The sequence below is a fragment of the Bacillus rossius genome, chromosome 1 (assembly GCF_032445375.1).
Source record: "Bacillus rossius redtenbacheri isolate Brsri chromosome 1, Brsri_v3, whole genome shotgun sequence".
NCBI classification, from domain to species: Eukaryota; Metazoa; Arthropoda; class Insecta; order Phasmatodea; family Bacillidae; genus Bacillus; species Bacillus rossius.
The window spans coordinates 331373961-331395302 of NC_086330.1; positions in this window are offsets into that span (position 1 = coordinate 331373961).

The window sequence follows — 21342 nt, forward strand, 5'->3', positions numbered from 1 at the left end:
AGACTACGTGACTACGAATCTTCAAGTTAACGAGACTGCGAGGCTACAGATCTACGAAGCCTCTAGAAAACGAGTTTACGTGTCTGCATGGATACAGGAATACAAGTCTGCATGAGTTCTTGACTACGAAGCTACTCGTCTACAAGGCTACAATTACTACATTTGTCTTCGACGGAATTTTCTCTTTTACTACATCTGCTCCATCACCATTATGTTATAAGATTACAAGGCTACTTGCTTACGTAGCTTCAAGTCTACGAGGCTCCAATGCATCATGACTACGAGACTACGTGCCATGAGGTTACGAGACTATGCGATTGCAAGTCTTCAAGGTTGCGTGATCCTGAGGCTATAGGACTACCAAGCTTCCAGAACGTATGGTTACGAGACTGCATGACTAATTGGCGGCGCGGCTACGAAACTTCATGTCTCTAACTGACTACAATAGCACTATTCAGTGGTGAGAGTTAATTTATCTCATGCAAAGGTACTTGCTGCAAGTAGTTCCGCTTTTCAACATCAGATGGCGTCACGTGTTGCTTGCAGGTAAATCATATTTATTTCTTATATGTGGGATGCTCACTATCGATCGCATAAGAAGGATGGCTTCGTTAGTCTCCAAGGAGAAGGAAGTTCGTCCTTCCTGCTAGTGCTTCTCAGATTTCTCACGGTCCACCATCTTGGATTGCGACGTTACGGCGACCATCTTTGATGGGTGTGACCTTGACCTTTGACCGAAACCGCAGGAATGATCGCAAGCACTCGGATTAATCATCAAAATATTGATAAGAATAATCAGGAGCACACGGAGAAAACCAACCTAATATTGATAAGAATATTTAGAAGCACACGGAGAAAAACGACACATGTTTTCTTTGATATCATAAAATTACAGGGAAAAAAAAATTTAAAAATAAAAATAAATTAATAAAAAATTTAAAAAAATTAAAAAATACATAATTCTGGCTTGTACTAAAACTCTATCTTTGCTCAACAATGTTAAGTTTACAAGCTAGCAGAATCAGTTTATGTATTTTTTAATTTTTTTAAATTTTTTATTAATTTATTTTTATTTTTAAATTTTTTTTTCCCTGTAATTTTATGATATCAAAGAAAACATGTGTCGTTTTTCTCCGTGTGCTTCTGATTATTCTTATCAATAAAGTGATGGTTTTCTCCGTGTGCTCCTGATTATTCTTATCAATATTTTGATGATTAATCCGAGTGCTTGCGATCATTCCTGCGGTTTCGGTCAAAGGTCAAGGTCACACCCATCAAAGATGGTCGCCGTAACGTCGCAATCCAAGATGGTGGACCGTGAGAAATCTGAGAAGCACTAGCAGGAAGGACGAACTTCCTTCTCCTTGGAGACTAACGAAGCCATCCTTCTTATGCGATCGATAGTGAGCATCCCGCATATAAGAAATAAATATGATTTACCTGCAAGCAACACGTGACGCCATCTGATGTTGAAAAGCGGAACTACTTGCAGCAAGTACCTTTGCATGAGATAAATTAACTCTCACCACTGAATAGTGCTATTGTAGTCAGTTAGAGACATGAAGTTTCGTAGCCGCGCCGCCAATTAGTCATGCAGTCTCGTAACCATACGTTCTGGAAGCTTGGTAGTCCTATAGCCTCAGGATCACGCAACCTTGAAGACTTGCAATCGCATAGTCTCGTAACCTCATGGCACGTAGTCTCGTAGTCATGATGCATTGGAGCCTCGTAGACTTGAAGCTACGTAAGCAAGTAGCCTTGTAATCTTATAACATAATGGTGATGGAGCAGATGTAGTAAAAGAGAAAATTCCGTCGAAGACAAATGTAGTAATTGTAGCCTTGTAGACGAGTAGCTTCGTAGTCAAGAACTCATGCAGACTTGTATTCCTGTATCCATGCAGACACGTAAACTCGTTTTCTAGAGGCTTCGTAGATCTGTAGCCTCGCAGTCTCGTTAACTTGAAGATTCGTAGTCACGTAGTCTCGTAACCTCATGGCTCGTAGTCGCGTAGACATGATGTAATGGAGTCTCGTAGACTTGAAGCTACGTAAGCAAGTATCCATGTAATCTTATAACATAATGGTGGCGGTGCAGTTGGAGCAAGAGAGAAAATTCTGACGAAGACAGATGCTGCAATTGGAGCCTTGTAGACGAGTAGCTTCGTAGTCAAGTACTCATGTAGACTAGTAGTTCTGTAACCTCGCAGTCACGTAAACTTGTGAACTAGAAGCTTCGTAGCTCTAGCCTCGCAAGCCGTGTATAACTAATAAAATATCTAGATCATTTTAGACTCGTAGCCATGTGGCCTCATAGTCTCTTAGACTCGAAGAATTCTAGCCAAATATATTTAGAGCCAAAAGACTTTTGGAACCAAAAGACTGTTGGTGACAATGACTGATGGAGCCAATGAATATTGAAGCCAATGAATATTGGAGCCTGTGTGTACGTTCCGTTTCCTGCGTGTACGTTCCGTTTCCTGTGTGTACGTTCCGTTTTTCCTGCGTGTACGTTCCGTTTTCCTGCGTGTACGTTCCGTTTTCCTGCGTGTACTTTCTGTTTTCCTGCGTGTAAATTCTGTTTTCCTGCGTGTACGTTCTGTTTTCCTGCGTGTACGATCTGTTTTCCTGCGTGTACGTTCCGTTTTCCTGCGTGTACATTCCGTTTTCCTGCGTGTACGTTCCGTTTTCCTGCGTGTACGTTCTGTTTTCCTGCGTGTACCTTCCGTTTTCCTGCGTGTACGTTCCGTTTTTCCTGCGTGTACGTTCCGTTTTTCCTGCGTGTACGTTCCGTTTTCCTGCGTGTAAATTCCGTTTTCCTGCGTGTACATTCCGTTTTCTGCGTGTAAATTCCGTTTTCCTGCGTGTACGTTCCGTTTTCCTGCGTGTACCTTCCGTTTTTCCTGCGTGTACGTTCCGTTTTCCTGCGTGTACCTTGCGTTTTCCTGCGTGTACGTTCCATTTTCCTGCGTGTACCTTCCGTTTTCCTGCGTGTACGTTCCGTTTTCCTGCGTGTACCTTCCGTTTTTCCTGCGTGTACGTTCCGTTTTACTGCGTGTACCTTCCGTTTTCCTGCGTGTACGTTCCGTTTTTCCTGCGTGTACGTTCCGTTTTCCTGCGTGTAAATTCCGTTTTCCTGCGTGTACGTTCCGTTTTCCTGCGTGTAAATTCCGTTTTCCTGCATGTACGTTCCGTTTTCCTGCGTGTACCTTCCGTTTTTCCTGCGTGTACGTTCCGTTTTCCTGCGTGTACGTTCCGTTTTTCCTGCGTGTACGTTCCGTTTTACTGCGTGTACCTTCCGTTTTCCTGCGCGTACATTCCGTTTTTCCTGCGTGTACGTTCCGTTTTCCTGAGTGTACATTCCTTTTTCCTGTGTGTACTGAGTTCATGGTCTATATGTCTGATATTGACATGACCCGGTCTTGCGGTCCGTGCCTTTACGATGACGGTGCTGCCTTTTCGTTGTTGGTGCTTCCAAAATGTGCTGCCTTTTCGATGGCGGTGCTGTCTTTTAGATGTTGGTTCTTCCAAATGTGGTGCCTTTTCGTTGTCGGTGCTTCCAAATGTTCTGTCATTTCGTTGTCACTGCTGTCTTTTCGTTGTCGGTGCTTCCAAATGTGCTGTATTTACGTTGGCGGTGCTGCCTTTTCGTTGTCGGTGCTTCCAAAATGGGCTGCCTTTTCGATGGCGGTGTTGTCTTTTAGATGTTGGTGCTTCCAAATGTGGTGCCTTTTCGTTGTCACTGCTGTCTTTTCGTTGTCGGTGCTTCCAAATGTGATGTATTTACGTTGGCGGTGCTGCCTTTTCGTTGTCGGTGCTTCCAAATGAGCTGTCTTTTCGTTGGTGGTGCTGTCTTTTCGTTGTTGGTGCTTCCTTTTTTGATGATTGCGCGTAGTACAAAATGTAGTGATTGAATATTTACTAGTTTATCACCTCTTGGTGTTACTAAAATATTTTACAAGGTTACTTGGTCCTTTAGAATGTATAAAAATGTCACGATGGATTACGAAGGTCATGTGGTCCTGAAATGACTAGCCTATACGTCTGATAATGACATGACTCGGTCTCATGGACTGAAGGCAATTGATCTATATGTGTGGCTTTGTACATGAACGGCTTATATGTTATTCGGATTATTGAAAAATTAGACTTTCATAATAGGCTAATCGGCACTGATTTAATTCGTTGGTCCGGTATAATGACTTGAGTTGATTTTCGTAGAGTGAATGATTAATAAACTCCGCGAAAGGTAATGGAAAACAGAACCTAACATTTATTTAATAATTAGTTACAACTGTCTCTGGTCAAGAATCGAACCGTGGACAGGGATCCATCGATTCAATTTGTGAATTAATTGATTTTTTTTTCGGAGACTATTGGAATTTTTCCCGCATTTCTAGCTAAATAATTACACTATTCCAAGATGTCGCCCAAATTTCCGGATGGCGGAGGCACCTCGGTAATAAATGATTACTGCAATGTAGCGGGTTAGAATAAAATTAACCAGATGCAAATGTACTCTATGATACGAGTACACGCACAAGTTGGTGTACTCCAGCAGGTGGTCGCTCCTGGTAGCATGTACTGAACATAAAATGTCGGATCCATGATGGTAGACTAGGACAGTCAAATTTCAAGTACAAAGTAAAATTTCAAGGTCAAAGTCAAATTTCAAGGTCAAGGTCAAATTTCAAGGTCAAATTTCAAGGTCAAGGTCAAAGTTCAAGTTCAAGGTCAAATTTCAAGGTCAAATTCCAAGGTCAATGTCAAATTCCAAGGTCAAGGTCAAAACTCAAGGTCAAGTTCAAAGTTCAAGGTCAAGGCCAAATTTCAAGGTCAATGTCAAATTTCAAGGACAAGGTCAAATTTCAAGGACAAGGTCAAATTTCAAGGTTAAGGTCAAAGTTCAAGGTCAAGGTCAAATTTCAAGGTCAAGGTCAAAGGTGTGGTGACCAGATAATTATACTACATGATATCGGCACACTCTAGCAGATGAAAACAAGATGGTGGTCTCCAGTGGATGAAGACAAGATGGCGGACATGATGTCATACCAGTTGACGATATATACCTTGGTATTGGTGGTGATAGATCAGTCTAGGTAGCTTTCATGGAGGAAGGATCGACTGTTTACTCTCGTCGGGAATCGAACCAAGGACGTACATCGATATAATCAAACAGAATTCAAATACGTTAATTTTTTGATGAATTTTGGAATTTTTTTCATTAAAATCGGATAATAAATAAAGATTTTCAAGATGGCGTCCAAATTTCAAGATGGCGGACATGACGTCATACTACCTGACGATATATATGCTTTGAAAAAAAAGTGGTGGGAGTCAGTATGCCTGCAGCCACCGCGGGGGAAGGATCGGTCGCCATTTTTATTTTTTTGCACTCGTCGGGTTTGAACAGAGGACTCCGAGCTCCGTGTCGTAAATGTTTGTTTTTTAAATATTTTATTAAATTTTTTATTATTTAATTTTTTATAATTTTAAAATTTTTTCATTAAAATCGGATAATAAATTTAAAGATGGCGGCCGTAACGGAAATTGCAGCGATGACGTCATAATTCAAAATGTCGGATAACACAATGCCGGAATTTTCTAGAAAACGAAATGACGTCATCCAAAATGGCGGATCCAAGATGGCCGTCGGGGTCAAGGTCAAAGGTCAAGGTCACATCCTGATAGAGGCTTAACTGAGGCTTGAGTTAAGGATGCTTAAGCCTCTATCAGGACATTTCTAGCCGTTGGGATTTTTGAGGAATAAAACGGGAAATTTTCCCTCGAAACGGGAATTTTTCCCTCGAAAACGGGAAATTTTTTCTTAAAACGGGAAATTTTGAGTCATTTTGAGGCATTTTTGAGGAATTTTTGCCGCCGTGACGTCACAAATCCAAGATGGCGGATCGACAATCTCAATCCACACCCAGAACCCAGATCTCGGAACCCCATTCGTATACTACTTTAGTGTTATAATACGTTTTAAAATGTTTCAGACAAATATTTTAGCAAAGTCATAGAAGTATAACTTACAACGTTTGGGGGAAACATTTTGGTATTAAGAGTTTATTTAATTTTAACAAGGTGGGCAATATTTTATAAAAACATTCCTTGTCGAAAATCAGATCCAATGCCGTGGTTTAGGATTTTTTATAAAATAATTTTCGTTTTTATCAAAACCGTTTTAGAATTTAATAATTTACGTTCGTTTCGTGCTGCTATCTGTGCGTGTTGGTGGCAAGCAAAGTTTACGATTTAGGCAGCGAATTCTAGCGGTGGTTGCAGAAAGTATGTGTTTCGCGTCTGGAATTTTTTTTATGTAGACTACTTGGAAAGTAAAAACCTTTTTGTTTAGTATTTTTTTTTAGCTCGGCATTACCTACTTTAAGTACCTATTCTATATTAAATTTCGTATCCTCTTTTCGTATTATAAGTTTAAATAGCAACATGAACAACATGAGAACAAATGAATTTGCTCGTTACCGATGTTAGATGTTTGCACACCATAGGGGAGTAATTGCGCAAATATTAATTTTTTAATACTTAAAAAATATAATTTTGTAAATAATTAAAAAATAATTTGATTACATGTTAAAGAAAGGCTATGTATAAAACTGTAACACTCTTTGACGTATATTTGGCAACAGAGCACACTGGAACAAAGACAGCGCTAATGTAAGAAATCGTGTATTGGAATGAGAAAGTAAATGCGTTCTAAAGACGAGACACGCTATAGTAGGTGGCAGTCCGTCGCCTGCAACTCTCCGCGTACCCGATAAAGCTCTATGGTGACAGTAGAGCTTGCGGCGTGCTCTGTAGGGATGCTGTCTGAACTAGCCGACAGGTCAGAGCACTCGGCGTGAGCATCCATTCTCCCCGGCACAAGGCCTCGCTCCGGGGGTCCCCCCCAGCTCTCCAAGACATGAAGATGGTACGGAACGTGTTTCACACATCCCTTCCTCTTTCATTCTTACAGTTGGTAAAAGGCCGTCTGCAATTTCAATGTTCACTAGTCGCTGATTGGTCCACGTGACCCTCTGAACTCGCGGGTGATGGCAGTTATCCGAATCTCCTCGGTGCGAATACATTGGTCAGCTTGAACTTTTTGTCCCAATCAGCGTTCTTTGGAATCATAGAAGGAGAACCTTAATGATATTGCTGTTTCTGGTTTCGTTTTTTTAAGGTAAACAGAAAATAATGGGCGCTGTATTAGATCGGACATCGTAATTGTAGACAAGACATTTTCCTGTGCAACAGTGTGACGTCATTCACAATAGGATGACACGGATCGCCCAGGGGCAGTATGACATCAAAATAATCTACAATACAAAATCAGGCTAATAAGGAAACATTATAGTTATTTTACAAGTCGCACTAGTAAAAAAAATTATATGTCAACTTAACATTTGAATGACACTTTATTTTTCAAATGGAATTAGAGACAGTAAAAGAAGAAACAATAAGAGAAGTGTAGGTCTTATATAGTGAAGTCTCCACGTCAAAACCATATAAAAATCCCCAAACACCTTCTGCACCCATCACTCTGTGACATATATGGTCCTAACCACGAATCCCAAGCAATTCCCTGTCACCAGCAATCAGGGACTGGTATTACTATAGGTTGACTGTGTGAAAGGATGGGTTTTACAGCTGATGGTCTACTCTTAGCTTGCAGATCACTCACACATTTGATGAAGTGTATAACACTTATTTGAAAAGTTTTAAATAACTTTATTTTATGTCATTGACTGTGTTAAACAATGAAATAAAAAATTATTACTAACCATCATCAGACCATACATATTAAGGCGATAGTAATGTAAACTGTTACATCAACTATGTCACAAAGTCCTTACTTCCTGAGCCTGATAGTTCTCAGGGGCGAATATTCTATGTAAGCATTGTAAGCAGTGCTTACAGTTTGTAAATGTCCTACATATATGGTAATGCATTCTGTAGTGGCATCTATCGATGATAAACGCTTGAATAGCTAACACACTGTAATACCCCTAGTGTCTTAAAGAATAATTAAGTAATTAGATAAAAAGATTTGGAAACTCTGAATACTGGGCCCCCTCAATTGATAGCTATAAAAGTCAACAACAGAGGCGACACTAGGAGCAAACAAAGAAAATTTAGAGACTCCCTACGAACACTTGGGAGAAAAAGGATCGTTATTATATATTAAATAAATAAAAACAACTGTTACGTCTATAGACTTCCTTATTTTATTAATCATTGTTCTTTCTTTTTTTTATAGATTAAATTTTCCTTAATAACATCTGTTTTTCATTGATAAGTGATCTTATTTAAATTCCTCACAATTACAATTATTATATTATATTCTTTGAACTTATCTCCTATCGGGCCGGCCCTGAATGTTTAACAAAAATAACAATACTTAAGCACATTAATGAAATCAACATTGGTAACTTTAAGGGTTGTACATATAGTCCTTACAAAACATAATATAAATTTCTTCTCCTCGACTTGCTTTTACTGTCCGCTGTCTTAACTGGGTTACACTATTTTTTTTGTTGAGTTCGTGAATAGAATAATAGAATAATGCGGGTATCACCCGGGGCTGTAGGTAGACGGTGAGCGAGGTAGTTGGCCTAAAGGTGGTGGGGTCTGCTCAAGAACCGACTCCAGAGGTTCTGGCAGAGGATTTTGGCTGCCCCAAACTTGGAACCCTGTCTGAAACAGAAGTCCAAATTCCAAAGAATTAGACCTGTTTCCAGACAGTATGCTTAAATGGCGCAAAAGGCCAATAGAAGGAAAATAAAAGGGGGGATGACGTCAAGACTTACCAAAACAGGGTGTTGGTCCTGGCGCTCAGGAGAGGGCGCCTCGTCTCCGAAAACTCGAACCACGATTCGCGGTAGCCACGGAAGTCATCATGATTAATTTAAAAAATATATAAAAAAGATACTAAATTTCTCTAGGTACTTTCAACTAAACTACTGACTGGTTAATAATTTTAGCTAGGGACTCCATCCCTCTAGTCTGAGCAGACTACATAATATACGGTGCGATGTCGATGATTCGCCGAAGATCGCAATTACAAACGGTACCAGTCAGTCAGGAGGCGCGCACCGAAGTAAGTTCAGAGCGGGATATCACCAGGATATCATAAGCGCGGGGTCTCTAGAGAATGGGAGGGGGGGTAGGCTCTGAGCCGAAAATGACCGAGTCCACCCGAAGGTGTCCGGCATAAAAAAATTAGATCTTACTGGAGTGACTGCGCGACTGAGGCGCTATCTTTTGGTGGCGAGAAGAAGTACTAATAAATCGACTAGTGACCGACGAGAGTGTCAAGCTAGGGGGTAATGGAGTAACCAGTGGTGCCACCTAGCGGCCTGAGACATAAGGAGGGGAAAGGTTGTCGTTACCTCCGCGCGAGCGCGGTAGTGTCGGCGCCGCCGACGCCCACGAGTGGCGTTTGTTACCACAGCCGTCGCTAGGTGTCGCTAAAGTCCAGAATCGTAACTGCGGCTGTCAAGCCTGAGATGGCCTTGACTCCGGTTAACGTCCCCGTGCGGTCGTCGCTCCTAGCCACACTTCTGAGAAGAAAGTGGTGGGTGAGCAGTAGGGGGATGGCTTCAAAAAACGCATGGTCTGTGGGACACAAGGCCCACGGGATCCTCCTGTCGTGTCTTGCTGCTAGTGAACCTTATACCGATTCGTGACAGAGTTAGCAGGGCTCAGCACTGCTTCACAAGCTGCTATAGGCAAAAGAAGACCCGCGAAGAAATAACGTTACCGGCTCCGACGTGCCTGGAGGCGGGAGAAATATTAGCCAGAATGCTAGCCTAGCATGAGGCTGGGAAAGAAAATCAGCTCGCCTCTGAGAACAGAGGCTGAGGGCCTGGCCGTAAAGAAAATAAGATGAGAGAAAAAAAAAAAAAAAAAATTCCAAAAATATTTAAGATTACAAAATTTTTAAATAAAACGTGCCTAAATCCCTAATACACGGCACAACACAGTCAGTTATCATACCGCCTAATTGACGCCTCGCTGTTTGTAATTGTTAGACAGTGGACACCCCTCCCTAACCGCACGGCATCCCTACAGGCTGGCTGAAGCTGTCCGAGCTGCCTACTCGTCCTCTCCCCTCTGCAGCAGTGCGAAAAATGGCTAGTTTCCCCGTCGTGGACACCCCTCTGTAAACACTTCTCCACTTGAATACAGGCAGCTGTGAGCTCTTATTGGCCAGACCGTCACCCCCTCCCATGAATGTGCATGCCAGAGGGAGGGCGGAGGTCCGCTCAGCTGGGCATCCCATTACCATCCGCCTGTAAGTTGACAACCCAGCCGTGCACGCTGTAAGCAGATTGCTTCCTGCTTGCAGCAACTATCAGCCGACTGGAAATTCAGACCCCGCTTATCGAAGCAGGGAAAGGGGAAACTCTCCTCTACGACGATCTTAGCGCCATGATTGGCCTGTCAACAGCTTTCTTGTTTAAATCATGTAACGTACAGCGATTATCAATTATTGAAACGTGGTTAAAGTGCGAGATATTATAAACACAACAGAAATAAGGTTTAGAAATTTTTTTATTTTCTATGGTGTTAAAAATGCATTGAAAGGGTAGAACAATTTCAGCAATATCTTGAGAAACTACGTGATAGTTTCGATGATTTCTGGTGCAAAATTGAGGATAATTTGGTAGCTTGACAGAAGATAGTCAGCCCAAAAAAAAGAATAGATAGATAACATTTCGGTTGACAAGAATACTTGTTACAGACGATTATATTTTGAAATCATAGACACAATTAAAGAAAAAATAAGTCAAAGATTTGGTGATATTGGCAGTCTCTTCTTCATTGGTTTGCTCAATTTCATTGAGTTTTCTGTTTATTCACGATCATTTCCCGTAAAACTATTCCAGTCCTTAAAATTTTCTTATGGACAATTCTTCGATTTTGCCAGACTGAGAAGTGAACTTTCCGTGGTTTATTCTTCAAAAGAATTTCACAAGAACAGTGAAGCCGAGTTACATAAATATTTGTACTTGAATGATTTGCACGAAACTCTTCCCGAAGCATATAAACATATTTGTTTGGTGTTGACGATTCCGACCACTAGTTCATCTGCAGAAAGATCCTTCTGTCCTGAAGAGAATAAAATATACGAGTATTTCCGTAACTCTCAAGGGCAATCGCGGGTCTCAGCATTGTCTTTGTTATCAATTGAAAAAAAAAAGGTATTGCAAGACCTAACAAAAATAATACATTTTACGACGATCTGATCAACATGTTTGCGAAGCAGGGCCGTCGAAATCAGCTTATGTATAAGTAGTAACTAAACACTTGGGTTATGTTTGGTATTTTTAGAACTAAAAACATTAGTGCATAGCTTTCCTTTCATGACACAGAGAATTAAGTTCATGAGCGTCGTCCATCTTGGCGGAGCGAGTAACCACCAGTACCAGGCTCATCAAATCTGAGGGTGAGTTTACATCTACTAATTAGAAGGCAGGGATTTACATCCACTCGTGATAAATTAGTAAATAAACATTATAAACATTTTACTAAAACAAAATTCTCTATTCCTTAGGCATGTTAGTTTTCTGAACTGTCTCCTAGTAGTAAGTTCGTAATGATTTCGTAATTTAAGTTAAAATGGTTTAATGCATTGCTTACACATGCAATAAACCCACGCCTCGCCACTGATAGTTCCTAATTCTATGCCTGCTATCCTCACAATGCTGTGTTTGGAAACGAGTGTTGTGAATAACATTAAACGTTTGGTATTATAGTTTATTCTAGTGACACACTACCATGATACATTTATGGTTTATGTTTACTAACACTGTATTGAAATTCTATAATAAACTTGTCATCCCCAGGGCCCTTAGTCCCTTCCCGGTCCCCGATTTACGTCTGTAATTTGAATTATTAATGAATTGCCCGACTAATAAACGAGAGTGTTGGGGTTCAGGCCTACTGTGGCCGGAACCGGGAGCTGGGGAAATGGGATTCAGGCAGACTGGAGGAGTTGGATGTCGGGTTGAAAACTAGGAAACGTCCGCTAATTGATCGCATACTGATTTATTTTGCGGCTAGTCCGCCTTAGCCCTGACCGCACCTGACCCGTAGTAACGGAATCACACGCTTCCCACCGCACCGCGAAATGAATCTTCCTCCGATACTCTCGTTCGTCAACGAAGATGGACGAGTATTAAAAAATTGACGAAACTACGAGACGGACTCATAAGCGCTTGCGTGGCTGTGGACTTCGGAAACTCGCGGAGCGCGGAGTCGCAGATCCTCACTGCGCGATGGCCAAGCGGCGACTGACTCTCCCCTCCCGGTGTTCGCTGCGAGCCAGGTGCGGCCCCTACAGAACTACACATAAAAGTAGTATACAATATGGGCGCCGAGGACAGGCCTCAGGCGGTGGTGCCGGTGCCGGTGTCCGCCATCTTGGATTGTGACGTCACGGCGGCCATCTTGGATGGTTGTGACCTTGACCTTGAATTTGATCCTCAAAAATCGCCAAAATCCGCCAAAATTGGGCAAAATTTGCCCAAAATTCCTCAAAAATCGCCAAAATTTCCATTTCTGTGGAAAAAGGTTCCGCCAAAAAATCTCAAAAAATTCCACAAATTAAAAATTTCTCATTTCGAGGGAAAAATTTCCCGTTTCGAGGGAAAAATTCCCGTTTTTAGTCCTTAAAAATCCCAGCGGCTGAAAATTCCTAAAACTGGCTTAAGCATCCTTAACTCAAGCCTCAGTTAAGCCATTTCTAGGAATAAGGATACCATGACCACCATCTTGGATTATGTCGTCACCGTTGCAATTTTCGTTACGGTCGCCATCTTTAACTTTTTTATTATCCGATTTTAATAAAAAAAATTAAAATTTATTAAAAAATCCAAATAATAAAAATTGAATAAAAATATTTAAAAAGCATACTTTTTCGACACGGAGCTCGGAGTCCTCGGTTCGAACCCGACGAATGCAAAAAAAATAAAAATGACGACCGATCCTTCCCTCGTGGTGGGTGCTGGCAGACTGACTCCCACCACTTTTTATCATCATCTAGTATGACGTCATGGCCGCCATCTTTTCTTCGATGCTGGAAGCCATCATCATTGTATCGTCGGCTAGAGTGCGCCGATGACATGTTAGTTTAATTCGTATCCGCTAGAGTGCAGTAATAATTTATTACTGTGACACCCGCCATCTTGTCATTTGGCCGCCATCTTGAAAATCCGTAATTATTTAGCTAGAAATTCGGGAAAAATTCCAAAATTCATTAAATAAATCACTCATTAATTTACATATTGATTCGATCGATTCCCGTCCTCGGTTCGATACCCGATCGTTGCAATAATGTTTAATCTTATGTAAAAAAATAATTTAAATAAACCATGTTCAACATTCGTAAAGAGACTCTAAATCCTCTACGACCACCATCCTATCAGACATCAAGACCACCATATTGGAAATGTGTAATTTTAATGCTAGAAATTCGGGAAAAAGTTCAGAAATCATTAAATAAATTTCCGATCAATATACTGATTAATTAGATCGACTAAGGTCCTTGGTACGATCTAGGATGATGCAAAAAAAATTAAATATAACTTCAATTTAACATAATAGTAACAGGTTCGAGGAATTAAACACCGCAAGTTCTTTTACAAACATAATATTTATTACATAATTTCTATTCTACTACAGGATCACTTACGAAAGCCAGCAATCTTATAATCATTTAGTTCCGCAGTGAAATGACTAATTCTTAGCTCCAATCGGTTTATACTAGACAGAGTCCAGCCAGAACCTTTACAGACATAGTCCACCTCTTCTTGACAGAGTTTCTGGATACCGTTTTTAACAGTTTGCTTCACATCGTTAGAACTGTAAATTACTGCAGCCGATGTCTTGAATGCACACTTCTTCACTTTGTCATCGAACGGATATGGCTTTCCATATATACAGTCCAACCACAAGTTATATTTCAAAGGTCCGTTTGTTGCTACATCATCAGTAAGCTGATTGATTATCTTCTGTCTGATATCGTCAAGAAAATTACAAATGTCCTTCGACTCACCGAACGTATTTAGATAATAGTAGTCTTTCAAAGTTCCACGAAATGCAGACTGCGCCAAGTAGAAGCCATTATCGTTCACTTGTAATGCTCCGAACACAGTCTTAGGTTTAGTTCCATGTTCAGACGTCATAACAATCGGTTGCTGGGCATCTGTTTTTTTGGTTGTACGCTTTCGTGTCTCCAATCTAAAGCGAGGAGTCGAAATGTCGGCAGGTAGTTCAGCAGTAGGAGCACAGACTCCACCTTTACATTTTTTCGCATGATGTCGCAAACTGTCAATTCGAGTAAACCATTTAAGGCACTCATCACATCGAAACTTCATGCGAGAAGGATTCTTCGCGCATTTGCTCCGCTCATGTCTTCGTGCATCATGGGAAAATGCGAACGACGTATCACAGTAGCTGCAAGGATACCGTGGTGATGAAGACGATACTTTCAGACCCGATCCAGATACAGGCGTTGCAACAGTAGTACCATTTCCAGGCATTCTCTTATGCACATCGATGCATCGTTGTTGCGACGAAACCTTTACTTTCTGCCGCACAGCAGGACCTTTGCATGCCTTCATGTACGTTTTCATATTATCTTTTCTGGCAAACTGCTTATGACATTTCTCACAAACAAACATTTTACGATATAGGTTCTTGACACATTCGCTCCTCTCGTGTCGCCGAGCATTGCTGTTGTTTGAGAAAATCTTGTCGCAGTAACAGCACCGATGTTCGCTAGTTGTCAAATCAGCATCCATTGAAGTCTCCATCGAGGTCGTATCGTTGATCGACGTGGTTTCCTGCACATCCAGCCCAGTAGTCATTAAGCTATCTTCTGCTGGTGGTATCACATCTGTTGAAATCTCCTCCAATGTTGACGTCGTCGTCGTTGCCAACGAGATCTGCTCCACCATTGTCGTCGCTGACGTCAAGGTTCCCGTAGACGATGGTACAACATCCATCGAGTACGACGTTAAAGTCGGTAAAGATGCCATCGAGTTCTCAAGAACAGGTAATTACGCGACTTATGCACCAGAAGAAAAAAACTAGGTGATCCATACACCGTCGACGGCAGTAACAAACTGAGCGTCCTGCTGTCTAGGACTCGCTTATATACATGCACCGGATGGAATAATACGCTAGTCAAATCAAGAATCATTTACAATAATACTAGAGTCAAAACAACATTAAAAATAGAAGGACCATCAACGAAAAGGCAGCACATTTGGAAGCACCGACAACGAAAAGGCAGCACATTTGGAAGCACCGACAACGAAAAGGCAGCACATTTGGAAGCACCGACAACGAAAAGGCAGCACCGACAACGAAAAGGCAGCACATTTGGAAGCACCGACAACGAAAAGGAAGCACCATCAACGAAAAGGCAGCACCGCCAACGAAAAGGAAGCACATTTGGAAGCACCGACAACGAAAAGGCAACACCGCCAAAGAAAAGACAGCACATTTGGAAGCACCGACAAAGAAAAGGCAGCACCGCCAACGAAAAGGAAGCACATTTGGAAGCACCGATAAAGAAAAGGCAGCACCGCCAACGAAAAGGAAGCTCATTTGGAAGCACCGACAAAGAAAATGCAGTAACGCCAACTAAAAGGAAGCACATTTGGAAGCACCGCCAACGAAAAGGCAGCACATTTGGAAGCACCGACAACGAAATGGCAGCACATTTGGAAGCACCGACTACGAAAAGGCAGCACATTCGGAAGCACCGTCATCGAAAAGGCAGCACATTTGGAAGCACCGACTACGAAAAGGCAGCACATTTGGCAGCACCGACAACGAAAAGGCAGCACATTTGGAAGCACCGACTACGAAAAGGCAGCACATTTGGCAGCACCGACAACGAAAAGGCAGCACATTTGGAAGCACCGACAACGAAAAGGCAGCACATTTGGAAGCACCGACAACGAAATGGCAGCACATTTGGAAGCACCGACTACGAAAAGGCAGCACATTTGGAAGCACCGACAACGAAATGGCAGCACATTTGGAAGCACCGACTACGAAAAGGCAGCACATTTGGAAGCTCCATCAACAAAACAAAAGGCAAAAAGGAAGCACAAGTTACAAGATCTAAGTCTTAGTTAGAAATCAGAATACAAGAAATAAAAACATTAAATTCTTATAATTTAAATTATTTATTTTATTGCTTTACATTATACAAATGCAAGTAAAACAAGCCATTATTGTATGTAGCCAGCATTCCTCAGTTCCTTGAGTATGAAGGATATTTCTTTGATGCACGAATAGTTTCCTGCACAAAGCGGACCATGTAGAAGTCTTAGCCGGTCAACCAATATGTTTGGATCTTTCCATGATGTGTAATCATTCTCTTCTACCACCATCTTCCTTGCACCTTTATAATAAATATTATGATCTCTGGTGTCTTCCGTTTTACCACCAACCTCAGGGTAACTTTCATGTTTGAGACGGCGATCATCACAAGCTTGATAAGATTTATTTAATATATCACGTCGTTTCCACCGTTTCGGTCTCAGGACACCGCCACATTCTTCGATCTTGGCAGCTTTAGGTGCTTCATCATAATCTATGTCTTTGTCAACAGCCTCAGAGTCACTGTAACAATCACCGTTGAAGGAATCGTCTTCACCCAATTTACCGTAATAATTCGATGTTGATGATGTTGAAGTGTCTTCATCGTCTTCATGCTTCCTTTTTAGGAGTCCATCATTTTTACAAAGTAGGAAAGATTTACTTGAATTCGGCTGGAATATATTCTCACTTTTCACGTTAAGGATTCTTCCATTGTCTTCATTCTTCCGTAAATCATCAACCTCCTTCAATTTAAGTTCTTTGTCGAGATCGGAAGAGCCAACAAAATTATTGTCATAATGCAGATCACTCTTCCTTAGGCTAGTAGATTCATCGTTGTCCTCTAGCTTGTACGCAGGCTTGGCGCTACAAGTTCTGCCATGCCTTTTTAGGCTCTCTCTCCGCGTAAACGACTTGCTACATCGAACACAACTTATCATATTGCGCAGTGGATTTTTAACACAGTCATTCTTCTCGTGTTGTCTTTTATTCTTTCTCAAGATAAACTCTTTACTGCAAAACTTACACCTATGTTCTTTCGATACAGCGTCAGATCCCAAATCGGAATTCATATTAGTTACTGAGACTAATGCCAGATACCAATTAAGTGTTTTAAATTAGATGCAATACTTAAATAGAAATTTTTTCATATTTCATCAGCGAGAATTAATATATCTCATGCAAAAGTACTTTATGCATGTAGTTCTGCTTTTCAACAACAGATGTCGCCACATGTTGCTTGCAGGTAAATAATATTTTGTTCTTTTATGCGGGATGCGGGATGCTCACTAACGATCGCAAAAGAAGGATGGCTTCGCTAGACTCCAAGGAAAAGGAAGTTTGTCTTGCATGTTGGTGCTCCACAGATGTCTCATAGCGTAATATTAATTTGACTGAGTAATGATATTTTTTAATTCCACCTGGTAAAAATATTGCAAGTTTTAAATTTAGTAGCAGAAATTATCGATTTAAATGTAACTCCAAATAAAATGACATGTCTCATCAGACAAAAAAAAATCCATGCAGAGAGTGGTTTCTCAGAATAGTCAGAAACACTTGAAGAAACCACAGGTATGATTGCAAGAACCCGGGAAAAACCATCAAAATATTGACAAGAATAATCGGAAGCACACGGAGAAAACCGCCACAAGTTTTCTTTGATATCATAAAAATACAAAAAAAATTAATAAAAAATTAAAAATAAAAACGAAAAAAATTCAAACATTCTGCTAGCTTGTGAACTTCTCTTTGATGTACAAAGTTAGAGTTCTAGTACAAGCCAGAATGTTTGAATTTTTTTCGTTTTTATTTTTAATTTTTTATTAATTTTTTTTGTATTTTTATGATATCAAAGAAAACTTGTGGCGGTTTTCTCCGTGTGCTTCCGATTATTCTTGTCAATATTTTGATGGTTTTTCCCGGGTTCTTGCACTCATTCCTGTGGTTTCTTCAAGTGTTTCTGACTATTCTGAGAAACCACTCTCTGCATGGATTTTTTTTTGTCTGATGAGACATGTCATTTTATTTGGAGTTACATTTAAATCGATAATTTCTGCTACTAAATTTAAAACTTGCAATATTTTTACCAGGTGGAATTAAAAAATATCATTACTCAGTCAAATTAATATTACGCTATGAGACATCTGTGGAGCACCAACATGCAAGACAAACTTCCTTTTCCTTGGAGTCTAGCGAAGCCATCCTTCTTTTGCGATCGTTAGTGAGCATCCCGCATCCCGCATAAAAGAACAAAATATTATTTACCTGCAAGCAACATGTGGCGACATCTGTTGTTGAAAAGCAGAACTACATGCATAAAGTACTTTTGCATGAGATATATTAATTCTCGCTGATGAAATATGAAAAAATTTCTATTTAAGTATTGCATCTAATTTAAAACACTTAATTGGTATCTGGCATTAGTCTCAGTAACTAATATGAATTCCGATTTGGGATCTGACGCTGTATCGAAAGAACATAGGTGTAAGTTTTGCAGTAAAGAGTTTATCTTGAGAAAGAATAAAAGACAACACGAGAAGAATGACTGTGTTAAAAATCCACTGCGCAATATGATAAGTTGTGTTCGATGTAGCAAGTCGTTTACGCGGAGGGAGAGCCTAAAAAGGCATGGCAGAACTTGTAGCGCCAAGCCTGCGTACAAGCTAGAGGACAACGATGAATCTACTAGCCTAAGGAAGAGTGATCTGCATTATGACAATAATTTTGTTGGCTCTTCCGATCTCGACAAAGAACTTAAATTGAAGGAGGTTGATGATTTACGGAAGAATGAAGACAATGGAAGAATCCTTAACGTGAAAAGTGAGAATATATTCCAGCCGAATTCAAGTAAATCTTTCCTACTTTGTAAAAATGATGGACTCCTAAAAAGGAAGCATGAAGACGATGAAGACACTTCAACATCATCAACATCGAATTATTACGGTAAATTGGGTGAAGACGATTCCTTCAACGGTGATTGTTACAGTGACTCTGAGGCTGTTGACAAAGACATAGATTATGATGAAGCACCTAAAGCTGCCAAGATCGAAGAATGTGGCGGTGTCCTGAGACCGAAACGGTGGAAACGACGTGATATATTAAATAAATCTGATCAAGCTTGTGATGATCGCCGTCTCAAACATGAAAGTTACCCTGAGGTTGGTGGTAAAACGGAAGACACCAGAGATCATAATATTTATTATAAAGGTGCAAGGAAGATGGTGGTAGAAGAGAATGATTACACATCATGGAAAGATCCAAACATATTGGTTGACCGGCTAAAACTTCTACATGGTTCGCTTTGTGCAGGAAACTATTCGTGCATCAAAGAAATATCCTTCATACTCAAGGAACTGAGGAATGCTGGCTACATACAATAATGGCTTGTTTTACTTGCATTTGTATAATGTAAAGCAATAAAATAAATAATTTAAATTATAAGAATTTAATGTTTTTATTTCTTGTATTCTGATTTCTAACTAAGACTTAGATCTTGTAACTTGTGCTTCCTTTTTGCCTTTTGTTTTGTTGATGGAGCTTCCAAATGTGCTGCCTTTTCGTAGTCAGTGCTTCCAAATGTGCTGCCATTTCGTTGTCGGTGCTTCCAAATGTGCTGCCTTTTCGTAGTCGGTGCTTCCAAATGTGCTGCCATTTCGTTGTCGGTGCTTCCAAATGTGCTGCCTTTTCGTTGTCGGTGCTTCCAAATGTGCTGCCTTTTCGTTGTCGGTGCTGCCAAATGTGCTGCCTTTTCGTAGTCGGTGCTTCCAAATGTGCTGCCTTTTCGTTGTCGGTGCTGCCAAATGTGCTGCCTTTTCGTAGTCGGTGCTTCCAAATGTGCTGCCTTTTCGATGACGGTGCTTCCGAATGTGCTGCCTTTTCGTAGTCGGTGCTTCCAAATGTGCTGCCATTTCGTTGTCGGTGCTTCCAAATGTGCTGCCTTTTCGTTGGCGGTGCTTCCAAATGTGCTTCCTTTTAGTTGGCGTTACTGCATTTTCTTTGTCGGTGCTTCCAAATGAGCTTCCTTTTCGTTGGCGGTGCTGCCTTTTCTTTATCGGTGCTTCCAAATGTGCTTCCTTTTCGTTGGCGGTGCTGCCTTTTCTTTGTCGGTGCTTCCAAATGTGCTGTCTTTTCTTTGGCGGTGTTGCCTTTTCGTTGTCGGTGCTTCCAAATGTGCTTCCTTTTCGTTGGCGGTGCTGCCTTTTCGTTGATGGTGCTTCCTTTTCGTTGTCGGTGCTTCCAAATGTGCTGCCTTTTCGTTGTCGGTGCTGCCTTTTCGTTGTCGGTGCTTCCAAATGTGCTGCCTTTTCGTTGTCGGTGCTTCCAAATGTGCTGCCTTTTCGTTGTCGGTGCTTCCAAATGTGCTGCCTTTTCGTTGTCGGTGCTTCCAAATGTGCTGCCTTTTCGTTGATGGTCCTTCTATTTTTAATGTTGTTTTGACTCTAGTATTATTGTAAATGATTCTTGATTTGACTAGCGTATTATTCCATCCGGTGCATGTATATAAGCGAGTCCTAGACAGCAGGACGCTCAGTTTGTTACTGCCGTCGACGGTGTATGGATCACCTAGTTTTTTTCTTCTGGTGCATAAGTCGCGTAATTACCTGTTCTTGAGAACTCGATGGCATCTTTACCGACTTTAACGTCGTACTCGATGGATGTTGTACCATCGTCTACGGGAACCTTGACGTCAGCGACGACAATGGTGGAGCAGATCTCGTTGGCAACGACGACGACGTCAACATTGGAGGAGATTTCAACAGATGTGATACCACCAGCAGAAGATAGCTTAATGACTACTGGGCTGGATGTGCAGGAAACCACGTCGATCAACGATACGACCTCGATGGAGACTTCAATGGATGCTGAGTTGACAACTAGCGAACATCGGTGCTGTTACTGCGACAAGATTTTCTCAAACAACAGCAATGCTCGGCGACACGAGAGGAGCGAATGTGTCAAGAACCTATATCGTAAAATGTTTGTTTGTGAGAAATGTCATAAGCAGTTTGCCAGAAAAGATAATATGAAAACGTACATGAAGGCATGCAAAGGTCCTGCTGTGCGGCAGAAAGTAAAGGTTTCGTCGCAACAACGATGCATCGATGTGCATAAGAGAATGCCTGGAAATGGTACTACTGTTGCAACGCCTGTATCTGGATCGGGTCTGAAAGTATCGTCTTCATCACCACGGTATCCTTGCAGCTACTGTGATACGTCG